At 31.7% G+C, this 13,497-nt stretch overlaps 1 protein-coding gene across 2 annotated transcripts in view; it reads right to left on the bottom strand.

Moving 5' to 3' along the window:
- LOC132919191 (rap1 GTPase-activating protein 1-like) overlaps positions 1 to 13,497 on the bottom strand; it is a 157,739-nt gene that overhangs the window by 95,886 nt on the left and 48,356 nt on the right. The window lies entirely within an intron of this gene.

Raw genomic sequence — 13,497 nt, 5'->3', positions numbered from 1 at the left:
TTGATAAAACATTAAAATAAACATATACAAAATGTACAGTTTATTTGTTTTGTATTTAATTGGTCAGTTTGATATGAATGGATTTTAAAACATATTTTGACTTTAATGCACTCTATAATGGTATAATATGATATTGGTGTCTTCTTCTCTGAAGTTGACCATTAATCGATTTTGTTTATGAAACGCACCCCTATAATATGTTGTTTGTATTGTATTAAAATACACGTTTGTGATTTTATAATGAAACAATGTTGAACTAAAAGCTTAGTATTTTATCACCAATTCAATGACCTTGGTGATCTTAACACGCGTTCACATTTTAATGTTAGCGAGGCATTATAAACCAGTTTAAAAAAATATAATATATTTATGTATATTTTCCCCTCACTAGATACGGTAAAGGTTATGCAAATCCGAAAAACGCCCTGTCTAAAAACGTCATTTGTGTGCATATAGCGGAGACGCAGATTACTGTACGATTTGCGTTCACGCACCGAATTCGACAATAAATATGTAAATCTATATTTTTTTCAACGTACAATATTATTAAAATAAATGTGAAAAATTTGAATCGTAAATATGTTTAAGACTGCGTATATTATATTATATATATATATATATATATATGTCGACGTGCGTTTTTTGTGTTATATTATATGCGTTTTCTATATATACAAAAAATAACGCTACAGATTAATATATTGTTTATAATAAAACACTTCTATACACTAAGCCACGCCTTAGTTGGACAGTATTTAGTGGCCGTATGTTATAACTCATTATAAGTTATGATATATAAATCGAATGAATTCGGCGTAAAACATTGACCACGACGTCTGTAGGTTTAATTTGCCCGTCATAAATACATTTTAAATATTTTATATTTAATAACACGCAATGATGACTATGATAACAGTAAATTATGAATAGTCGTTTAGAAAAACACAAATGTACAACGTTTAAGAATTGAGTTATTTATTAAACTTTGTCACTGACGGTAAACGATTGCTAGGGTAGGGGACACTCTTTAATCGCGCTATCTTCTGTTACAAGTGTTTTCACCGTTCATTTAAAACTAAACCTAAATTATATCCCTAGGGTATCCCAATTATAAATTAAAGTAAAACAAACTTATAAAATAAAACTCTCGTTAATTTTTAACGTTAAAGCAATATTTTCAAAAACTTTTGTTCCTTTTGCGTGAATAGGAATTTATTGTTGTATTCTACTTCTTGATAACGAAAAAATGAAATCGTTATAAAAAAAAAAGCAAAATAATAATTTTTTACTCAATATGAATAATAAAAGTCTCTCGTACACAATTCAACTTATTCTCAAAACGTATATCTTTAAAATGTATTTTTATTACAAAAAGCTGTCGAAAGTAAGAAGTTCCATGTATAAAAAAATAATATAGTTGAACCAATCAAAATCACAAAAGATATTTATTGAACGTTATTTTTCATCAAAAACTACGATTAAGACGTATCGCATAAAAACAATCAATCTCAATCTTTAAAGAAAAAAATGAATAAAATCTAATAGCCATCACAAACACAACAAAAATCTGCACCGTTATAAAGATTATGGATTATTCCACAATAAATATTATAAATTATTTATTTATTTTTAACTTTTATTAATCGCTACTTCGTCATTATTTATAGTTAAGCCTAATAATTTAAAGAATGAGTGCCAACTTGTTTAATATGATAATATTTATAAAATAATGGTTATTCGTGGTTTATTCACAAGCATTATCGATTTTAAGTGACACGATATCATAATATTGTATATCAGTAGACATGACCATTACGATTCCCATTTTCTGTTTTTGATATTTTCAATGATTAATACGTTTTCATGTACTTCTTTAAGGACTATTATTCATTTCTCTCATCAGATCGTTCTATTACATTTTATCCAAACCCACGTCTCAGAAACATCCAATTTTTCATACCTCATAACAAAGTTTTAACACTGATGGACTCACCTGCACCTTTTGGGAAAATTATTTTCAACCAAAAGTTATGTTTAACATTTTTATACGGGATAGTTTATAAATAAACACCGTTATTTCTTATTATTTATGAGTTTATGGCTATCAAACGGTAGTACAAATGGAAATGAAGATGTCAAGACGATAATATAAATTAACATTAATCGTATATGTATTTTATCGTACTGTTTCTATAGTTTTATATAGTTAAAGAAAAAATACACTTAGTAAAGTTAAAGTAAATATAAGCGGAGCGCAGTGAAAATAAAACAAATTATTACTTCGAAAAAAATGAGGAATAATATCTATCTCGTAACTGAATTTATATAAAAAAAACCTATACTAGTTAAAATAAAATAAATTTAACATATTATAGAACCTACATATACTAATTACAAAAATATATTTAAACATATGTACTCTGATCGAAAATATAAATCTAAAAATCCTGGTTGACCTGCTTCGTGATTTATGAAATACACATAATGTTTGACAAAATTAATTAGAGGGTTGTTTGTAGCGGGTAAGCTGCAATTGCGAGGTTTAAGTGTCATATTTACGATTTATAACCGCGAGGGGAGGTGTGGGCGTATTAAGAAACGCATATACCCACTACTACCCACATTACGTATACCTATAATTATATACACATCTATATCTACGAAAATTGTGACCGGTCCTGAGAAACCCGCGAGATGAGTACGATCGCGAATAAAATATAATATAATATCACAATATTATGACATGACGGCATCATTTAATTACCCGGGGCGACGAGGTGCTCGATTTCCGAGTATTCGCCGCTCACGTTGTCGCGGATGTTGATCATGTTGATGGGGCCGTAGGGCTGGTACCCGACCGCTGACACGAACCGGCGCACGCCGACGGACGCGTTGAGCGCCTTGTTGAGCGCCAACGAGGCCGACGATAGCGATTCGTTCTGTCCCACCGTCGAGTCCTGGGCGCGGAGCACGAGTCCCGTTTCGATGGCCGAACTCAGCAGTTCGGGGTTGACGGTCATCCGGTTGGTCTTGTGGTCCCGGTGCACGCTCAGCGTCTGATAGTCCCATTCCACCGGCACGCCGGCCGCCCTGAAGATTTTCCTGACGGCCGCGCACACCACCGGCCCCGTGCCCTGGCCCTCGATCACGGTCACGCGCAAGGGCCGCTGCTCGTCGCTGCTGCTGTTTTGGGCGCAGCTCACGTGTCTCGCGCACGCGCGTCGCAGCTCCGACGACAGCCCGACACCGCCGAGAGCTCTCAACACCGTTTCTGCGATCGCGGGTGTACACATTTCGGCAAGACCGCCGACCAGTCGATGCACGACGACGAAAACCCCGAAAACGGATTTTTAATTATAAACGAACGAAAGTGTAGTAAGACGGACAAATAACGCGTAACAATATTGTCATTACGTCCGTACAAGTACAATAATATACTCTGTAGGTATACCTACGGTGTTTGGTCAGATACCGACGAATACTGCATCGCGACCGATGCCTTGACGACAAGACGTACTTGTATCAGTTAAACAAAATAAATAATATATACGTTTATATTATGTTATATTCTCTGAAACGGTTAATCCCGAAAACGTTTTAATTGCAAGAAATTATAATAATCTTGAATTAACGAAGCGTCTGAAAGTATTAAAGCCATTACCGGGCTAGGCAGATTGTAGGTAGACATTTCATCGGAATATAGTGGAATTTAAATGTTAAATAATTAAAATTAAAATACGAACGTTGTAAAGTAAAAGCAAAGTAAACGCTCGAATAATGTTTTACCGGACGCTGAATAGAAGTGTACTAATTTATAGAACCGTTCTGTTGTAAATAAATCAAGGAAGATTACTGGATAAAAATAAAATACGAACTCTAAGATTTATGAGGTCAAAGGGCAATTAAAAAAAAAAATCATTTATAAACAAATAATAAAAACTGTTTATTGGCGTTTACTATAAAAATATATTTATGTATTTCAATGAGTTATTATTGTGTTTATTAATATTATTGCGTTCGGTATAAGGACGTTAAATCCCATTAAATCAACGTAATCGCTGTGCAAATAGAACTTGAAAATATTTCAATAACGGCCCAAACAACATCATTTACGTAATAGATGACGTATGCGTAGTATTGTCAATAAACGAGCCTCTCCCTCCCCCAACCATTATAATTTGCTGATTTATTTACATTATTTTTTTTTTATTATTATTGAAAAAAAAAACATTTTCAACATTATGTGCGTACTGCTGGAAACCACGGCGAGAAACTTACGACGCTCGTGTTCTTTGTATTACGTAGTTATTATATTAACTTGAGTGAGCATTAGACGGACAACAATGTGTATGTTACACACAATACACATAACAAGAAAAATGAACGGTTTTTTTTCTTCTGTGCCTCCGTGGTACGCTACAGTAGCGCCACACTGTAATTCAAAAACCTCAGTGATGAAAAGTCCACTTTTGAATATTATTCAATTATGGGTAAGGTGAGTGACTTGTACAGTTATACATTTACGTTTTTCATAATCACGAGCATTATAAAATCATCTTATAAAACCGCAATTATATAACAATAATATAATACTAAAATAGATAATTACAATATTTAAGAACTCCTCACCACTGTAAACTTTAATTTTTACGTTATACTAAATATAAATTATTTATTAATTACCTTCTATTTCGCTATCCATCATTGTCATTACTCATTTGTAAGGCTTACGTAGTTACGTTGGAAGCACTAACAGTACCTAACTTATATATTATGGTAATAATAATTAGTACCATTTACGTATAAAACTATTGAGTATACTTAAGATGCATAAAATAGAAAATGTTTACAATCGTATTCCTTTATTGTTTACTTGTGATCAAAATACTAAAAAGACTAATGCTGATATTTATAAGTTATAAATTATAATCAATGATTAATGATTATTCTTGTTTACTTTGTTTTACGATTTTAGTTCTTAACTATGCTTGGCCGCACTAAAAAATTAATTTGTGCACTACCATTTTTAAAATACTCATTGAACAAATAATTCTAAAATGTTAAGAAATAGTTCTCTACGATACATTGTATAATATAAATAAAATATTAATGAAAAATACATTTCCAAGAATTCAAAAAAGTTTTTAAACTAAATAAATCATACGTAAGCAATGTACCAACAGTATACAGTTTAATTTTAAAATTTACCATTTAGAATTTAGTGTACGTATGTATGTTTATATTATATTTAATATTGTGTATACATAACAATTTCATTTTAATGATAACAGTGAATATTACGTATTAATATTAAATAAACCTAAACAATAAAACTTAGAATTCTGACATTTTAGAAACCTGAGAATTGAAAAGTATACCTACATTCGTTTAACGTAAATGTAGACACTGACACACACTGTACTGTTTTTTGATAATATTTTAATATAATAATTTATCAAACAATATTAATTTTATTATTTGGATATCACGTGCCCTTTTTTCAAATTGATTAAGCTAACATTACTTTCAGGGTAAACAATCTAATGTGCGTAATTGAATCTCATAAAAGACAAACTTCACTGCTGAAATAATGGTTAGAAACTGTTGATAAAACAAATGTTTTCCCTAAGAATAGAAACACTGTAACCGACTGTTTTATAAACGATCGACATTTCTCACAGGTCTTGACAACCACAGAAACCAACAACATTTGCTACTGTTAAAATACGACTTTTCATCGAATTAAATTCTTCTATTTACAAAATTGGTACAATTTAGAACAAAATAATTCGATACTTTTAATCTTATCTCTAATATGTCATGAATTTAAAAAAATAATGTTGTAAGTATAAAATTGTTTAAAAATGTAAATACCATTTTTTTTAAATAACTTAATTCTCTTTAATTTATTTATTTCGTTACTTTTATCTAAATTATTTAAAATCAAGATTAATTAAATTAATTACCATGGATCTGGCTACTTAAGTTATTAAAAAATAAGTACTAAATTTACTATAGAAGTTGTTGATTAAGATATTAAAAGTTAATATTGTAAATGTTTAAATACCTCCTAAGTAAGAAAATAATACCTTGAAAGTTATTAGAAAACATTTACGTTTGTAATTACTAATTACCATAGAATGGGGCGATTTGTCATTAGTATTTAATAAATTTACTTTCGTATCAGCTATAAAATATAATTTTCATTATAACTTTTTTGTCCTCCGGTGTTTTAAATTTATCATAATCCATTTTCTCATCGTATTAAAATCGCATCAAGTCCTCCACGGATTATAAAAATAAGAAAAAAAAACCTGAAGCGCTTATTTCTCCATTCTTTTGTCGGTCCTCGTCCTTAATGAAATTATCACAATAACTATAATCTCCATAAAAGAATTGTTCTAACATTGTCTTATGTGCGCAATACAATAAATTATAACAATTATTATTGTACGACTGGCGCCGCCCATATATCTCATGATGTTGAATATTGTTAAATGAATCTTATGGGGTGAGGGGGAAATCTCGTGTGTCATTTGTAACATATAACTTGAGTGATATTGAGACGGTTGAGACTGTTGAGAGACAATTTGTTAGTATGTATGTAAATAAATGTGTATTTTATTTTTTTCATTAATGAGAACTGTTGACAAATAGATAACCGTTATGCAAATAATATAGTCGCGTCACCGCCCCATACTGCAACACTGGCGCGTTGTGTGGAAGACTGTTGTGAAAAAAGACACGAGGAATAAAAACGAACGATTGTATCATTTTCGGTGTATTTAATTCTTTATTACTGTTATATTTTTTTTTTCGTAATAATGATATAATGCCACTGTATACAAAGAACAGGAAACTATACTGGTTTCAAAGGCTTGCCCCGTATAAGAATTTCCGTTTTATATATCCCATCTCCATGTGATCCATTGGGGATTTTATACTCACTAACATGTCAGTCGATCATTTGTGATGAAATTATATTGTGAAATATTAAAATTGTAAAAATAATAATAAACATTCGTCGTTGTCTATTTTATATTTACTTTGTACGAGAGTATACTTTGATTCTCCGAAAGATCTTCCTCGGTATTGAAAACGTGTTCTTTAATATATATATATAATATATAGACATATAAACCATGCTGTTATGCGAATTAACTTGTGAACTCTAATTTTACCTAATCTACCCTTCACATTTAACACTTTGAACGTGTAATATGATTACAATTTAAATCCCTGACTTCTATACAACATGTCTGCTTATACGTCGATAAATGAATTTCAAGAATCTTACTAACAAATCGCTTTGACATATGCGTTACATACTGACATATGTATTATTATTTTAAGTTCGCCGTAATCGTCAGTCGGTTGATATTATATCGTATACAGACACGCAATGCGAACACGCGGCCCAAAAACTAATAATAACGGTCCGATTTCACCGTCAATGTGTAATATAGTATAGGTAGGATAATATTATATGATTATTGAGCAGTAAAAAGCCCGGTAGGTTTCGTCGACCTATACTCGCACGCAAAAAAAAAAAATATAAGTACCTAATAAAAAACCAAATTATAGTATAATAAATAATATAAATTCGTAATCTCGCGGAGAGCCCGTCACGAAGTCGTAAAACCAGGTGGACAGGGGGAGAGGACGAAATCGAAACGGACGACGATGAGGTATATTATATTGTGTACACATATTATATAGACGATACCGTATAATGTATTATAATAATATAATGTACCGTATAAACGGCGCGGTTCCTATTGTGCATTCGGTTTACCTAACGTAACCGACAGTACCCATTCGGTGACAGCAGCAGCGGACAATCAAAGCTCGTGAAAAAAAATCGTTGGTTGCGTGCTCCACGGCAGCGGAGGATTTACCGCATGTGATTAAGTCTATATAGCGTGAATGGGAGGGGAATCGACGATCACGACGACTGTGGACCATATATTTTATTTTATGGACATATGTTAGTAAAATTGCAGCGATATTATGTAGCATGTACCATATATATACCTATACTTCTACGATAATGATATAGGCGTAAACCTAATAATTGATGAGACAGATATACTTTCAAAACTACTGTGGAAACTTGTATTTTTTTTTTTTATAAACGTGACTATACGACTATAGAAAACGCGTAATCATATTGAGAACACTAATTTAATACAAAATGTACGATAAATATCGATGTGATTAATATTAATGTCAGTTACCTTGAACAGTTACAACGATTTTCCTTTTGTGATATATTGTGTTGTCTATAACAGGGACGGCCAAATATCATAATCGATTTCTAAGTTTGCCAAAATTGCCGTGATTGACTTATCACAAAGTATAATTAGATAATTTATCTCTTAATAACCCTTAATTTTACTTTGCAGCTCTAACACATTTATATGTTCTATTGCGAGACGGAATAGGTCAAATCGTGAGTTAAACAAAGATTTAAAAAGAAAACCTTAACATAAATTTGTTTTTTTTTTTGTTTTCTGAAAATAAATTTTTTTTTAGGATAGATAAAATAAGTTGCGATCGAATCAAAATTATATCGCGATCGACTTTTTGGACTCTTCTTGTCTATAACATATGAGTAAAACGGATATTCGCCAACGATGGCGATGATTACGTCATGTGTCTGCCAGTATAGCTACATGTATAAAGGCGCGTACGTCTGTCGTCGTTTAATAATAGATAGGTATAGAATATCTACAGGCCTACAGCCATTATATTATATAATTCGATCACAATGCGACGTCTTTTATTATTATAATTATTATTGTTATTAGTTTTTTGCCCCCTAATTATTCAACCGGACCACGCGTGCAAACACCGAATCCAAACGGCCGGCGACGTGGCTGACCGAGGGTCGTCGTCGTACATTAAACCATTATCAGCTGCGCGTGACCGACTAAGCCTAAAATAATGATACCAATAACTGTGGTATGGCGATTGTAATATCGAGGTGATTTGATGGTATAATCTGGTAGGACTATATCTGGTACTCTGGTAGGTAGAAATTTGCTACGGAAAGCTATTTATTTGTCACTGACTATTTCTGAATAATAATATTTATGTAATGAAATCTTAAGGCCCACGTAATATCATATATGCTTGGATAAATCTCGAGATAGTTATTTTAATATGGAGTATAATGCATTTTTTGATATAAATGTAAGTAGACACCTACTGTTGAAAACCGATCCTGACCTAACCGGATTTGTTTTAGATTTTAGCAGTTTTTATAATGTTAATAGTGACGCTTATTTATTTTATCAAATCCGTATTAAATATAATACATGTATAATAGATTAATATTACGATTAAAAACAAGAAATATACATAGTTATATTTATATAGATTAAATTCATCCACAGCCAAGAAGTCTGCTATTGTACAAAACGTATATTTACAAACCACCAAATAAAATATTTGTAACGAGTTAAATATATCAAGTGTATGTATATATCATACGACTAGGACATGCGCACAAAGGTCACGAATTCCGAACCTGCAAAAATGGTCATGTGTTCGATGATGTCGTGGCTTTGTCTCTGGTACGGTAACGACTTTCCTGCAGCCGTAAAAATAAAAGTGCGAGTACTGCCTACGATATCGATCGGAAAAAATCCGTCCATCGACTGATGGACGTGACGAACTCGTCGGGCGACACTACGCTGTATATAACAGCGATGCGCGATGTACCTATATAAACCGGTTGTCACTCGCGCGCATAAATTATAATATCATTTCATTCCATAATATTATAATCTCGACGGATCGGGAAGTCGCGGTGTCCGGGTGCTGTTTATTAATAATAATAATATATTGATGTATACAATAATAACATTATCGTGCGCGTGCAGCCGTATTTTTCGTCGGCGTCGCCGTCGTCGTCACGATGAGCTACAACAAGGTCCCTCCAACTGGCCGCGACCCGGTCGGGGTCGAAATCCGTTCGCACAATGCACGTCAAACCACCACCGCCGTTTGACGGGGGTAGGCGACGACGACTGATTGACGTAATAATATATATCACGATTATATCACATAATTCAACACGCGCGAACGGATTATCATTTATACACGCGCGACGGTGACGTGTCCGCTGCAGTGTCGCGTGATGTTTGCGTCACATCACGTACGCATATTAAATAGTATAATGTGATGTACACTCGTACGGTGTATAATAATAATACAGTATAATGTTGTGTAATTGTGCAGCCGCCTCCGAATCCTCATTTAATCCAAAGAAATAACACGTGTCTATTACAGCACCCCCCCCCCTCTCCCCCTAAAAAAATACCGCTAACGGACCCGCCGGAGCTACTGAACCCCACCGAACGTGTTTCGAGAATAGTCTCCTAGGCTTATTATTATTTGTGTACTTACACGTGTATACGTTATAATTGAACAGTTTATACTATTATATAATATGATATTATTGTAGGGATACCGAATAATTGCGGTTGCGGAGAGGTGGTGATGAGAACGGCAAGAGCTAATTGAAAATCGTACATTAAAACCAGTGGCCGGAATCTTGTTCGGCTTACAATAATTATACTTATCATATAATTTTACATAACTATACGCATTACGCACCTATACTAGTGTATACTGTCAGTATATACTAACTACAAACTGCAGTTGGTTGATTTTAAAATAAACCTAATATAGGTAACTATTAGCTATTATATTATAGCATATACACAATTATTATATTAGTTATTACTAACTACTAAGGTTAAAACTTAAAATGAATTGCATTTTTTTCATAAATATTTTACCTATTGTATTTTATTAAAAAATATAAATATCATATGTTTAGCTTGCTGAAGTTAAAATTTACCTTGTGCAATTTTCAGTATACCACGGGCAGAAAATATTTTACCCACAAATTTAATATGCAGATACTAAAACACAACTGGATGAAATATTTTTTACTTGCAAACTGTTGCCTAGAAATCATTTAAGGCTATATATTATTCGGCACGTTATTAGACCGGTGCATGTTGCTGATGACAGCCACGTAAAGGTCAAAAAATGGTCGTCTTCAGTATAATTAACAACGACAGTGATGAATCTATCGAGCAAAATGCAATAGTTGGCAACCCCACAGAGTGTACTATACTCTAGAGCAATTTTTTTTTAAGTTGTATTTAAAAACATTTAAAAATATAAAGATTAAAGCCAGTATAGGTTTTATAAAATGCACATGAATACATGATGGATTGGATTTTATGCAATGTAGCCGGTAAAAAATTACTGAAAATGAATTGTTGTACTGCGTATACGAACTATACACAATCGATTGATTTCGTGTACTGGAATAACTATATTAAAAATATTGAGTATGTATTTTTGGTTACCAACGAAAAAAACATTGTCACCGACGCATGGACTTTCAGAAACTTACAATATCAATTGACAAATGGTATAATAATATAGCTGTTCAATTTCAATACTTGTGTTTTATTTGAAAAGTTTTACGAGTGGTATAACTTCATCCATTCAAGAGTTACATAATATTGTTTTAAAAATTATTCAATTGTAAATCAATTATTACGCAGCATTTTTTTTTTTTTTTAAATTGAATTTATACCACCATTTCAATTTTTTACAAGAAAATTTGAATAGACTAGTATAATAATAATTAATAATAATAAAAATTTAAAACTTGAAAGTTTAATTATATTAGCAAAAAATATAAGATGAAGTAAAATGAAAATAAATATTATTATATTATTATTAAATAAATATATTTTACTCAGAAGTTTATTAAAAGTATATTTACTGATAAAACTGAGTATGAAAATAATTTTTTCAGTAAATCTTTATTGAATTTCATATTTTTTAAGCAAATAGTTGAGATTTAAATGTTTTAATATAATTGACTATTGAAATAAATTCATTGAAAATATTTGATGTTTCATGTTTTACACAAATTGGTTTCAATTGATTTTTCTCGCAGGTTTCAATGCACGTCAAACGCTTTCAAATTTAAACGTCACATTTTTATTTTAACCTATAGATACTATTAATAATAGTGTAATATATAAAGATTCTTTTTTATGATTTGTTACCAATGCAAATAATAATGCAATCCCAATACTTAAAAACGATTACTATTTTACTGTAAGTACTTATAGTTAACAATATATACTGATATTTAATTCGTATGGTTGGACAACAATCATATCGTTTGTTTGAATCAGCTATATGGGAACGAGAACAATATTATGATGTTGTCGAGTGGGTACTCGATGAACATAATTTGGACGCAACAATTTTTTTTCGCAGTACTTAACGATGTTACGTGTAGACTGAGTACAATATCATAATCTGTCAACAGTGTCCATTCTATACACTAAATGACGATTCATCCATCTGAGATAATAGAGAGGCTGCAACTGATTTTAGAACGATATCGCTATAAGCTTAGCAGCGGTGTGATTCGAATGCAACGTCCGTACAAATGCATTACACAATCGTCACACGTCCACGCAAGTTAAATTCGATGATATCAATTGAGGGGGAATACGTCATATTTAACGCTCGAGATATATATATATATACGTAGGTGCTACCACGAATCGTAAATAAAATCCACGGAGGGGGGAATGGTCCAGCTGTAATAAAATAATAAGTAAAAATTGACTGGGGGGATGTCTTTGTATTTAATCGACTGACTATCGATGGGGTTGCTAACGGAATTATAAAAAAAAAACACGTGTACATGTACATACATGTTTAATCTGCCTCTTGTGTTGATTTTGAATTCGAGGAAAATAAGTATTTACGTACGTACCTTTATTCCCGTGAGTTTTCGGAGCGGATGACATATACTGTTATTTCTCATCACGTCTGTACATATTTGGAAAAAAACAAACCCAACTAAATTACTACCACACCCGCTGTTATGTTATGTAAATAATGTCTTGTGTTATGTTTTATTGGGTTTTTATAGTTTTTATGTACACATTCGAAGGTTGACTGATAAATATTTGTATCGACCCGTGTGCTAAAAATAAATAAATAAGTTTTTTTTACATTCCAATAATTTATCAATCAGCACCAGAAAAAATATTTTATTTTATAAGTTTAAGAATAATGTACAATTATTATATTTCAGCTGACTAAAGTAGACGCATTAGACTTTAAAACTAATTAACAGTAATCTTATTTCCCAGAAAAATATAACCACTTAAAAGTTATACCCGTTGTTTATTTTATTACTCTCTTTTTTCCTTTTTTTTTTTTGTCAAATACCTACCTAACTAAATTACAACAATAGACATTAGCATTAGGGTTACAAATTATTCAATTAAGGTTGGTACTTTAACTAAATAATGTTATTTGTAAAAAAAATAATGGCGTGCAATTTTTAATGAAAAATAGAATCGTTCTCGAAATGGACGCAAAAGTAATTTATCATTTTTCATAATTCCAAAAATGTTCTTCAATAATAGAAGTTTG

The sequence above is a fragment of the Rhopalosiphum padi genome, chromosome 2 (genome assembly GCF_020882245.1).
Source record: "Rhopalosiphum padi isolate XX-2018 chromosome 2, ASM2088224v1, whole genome shotgun sequence".
Classification (NCBI taxonomy): Eukaryota; Metazoa; Arthropoda; class Insecta; order Hemiptera; family Aphididae; genus Rhopalosiphum; species Rhopalosiphum padi.
Note: the sequence above shows the minus strand (reverse complement) of the source record. Positions and strands in the feature narration are given on the sequence as shown.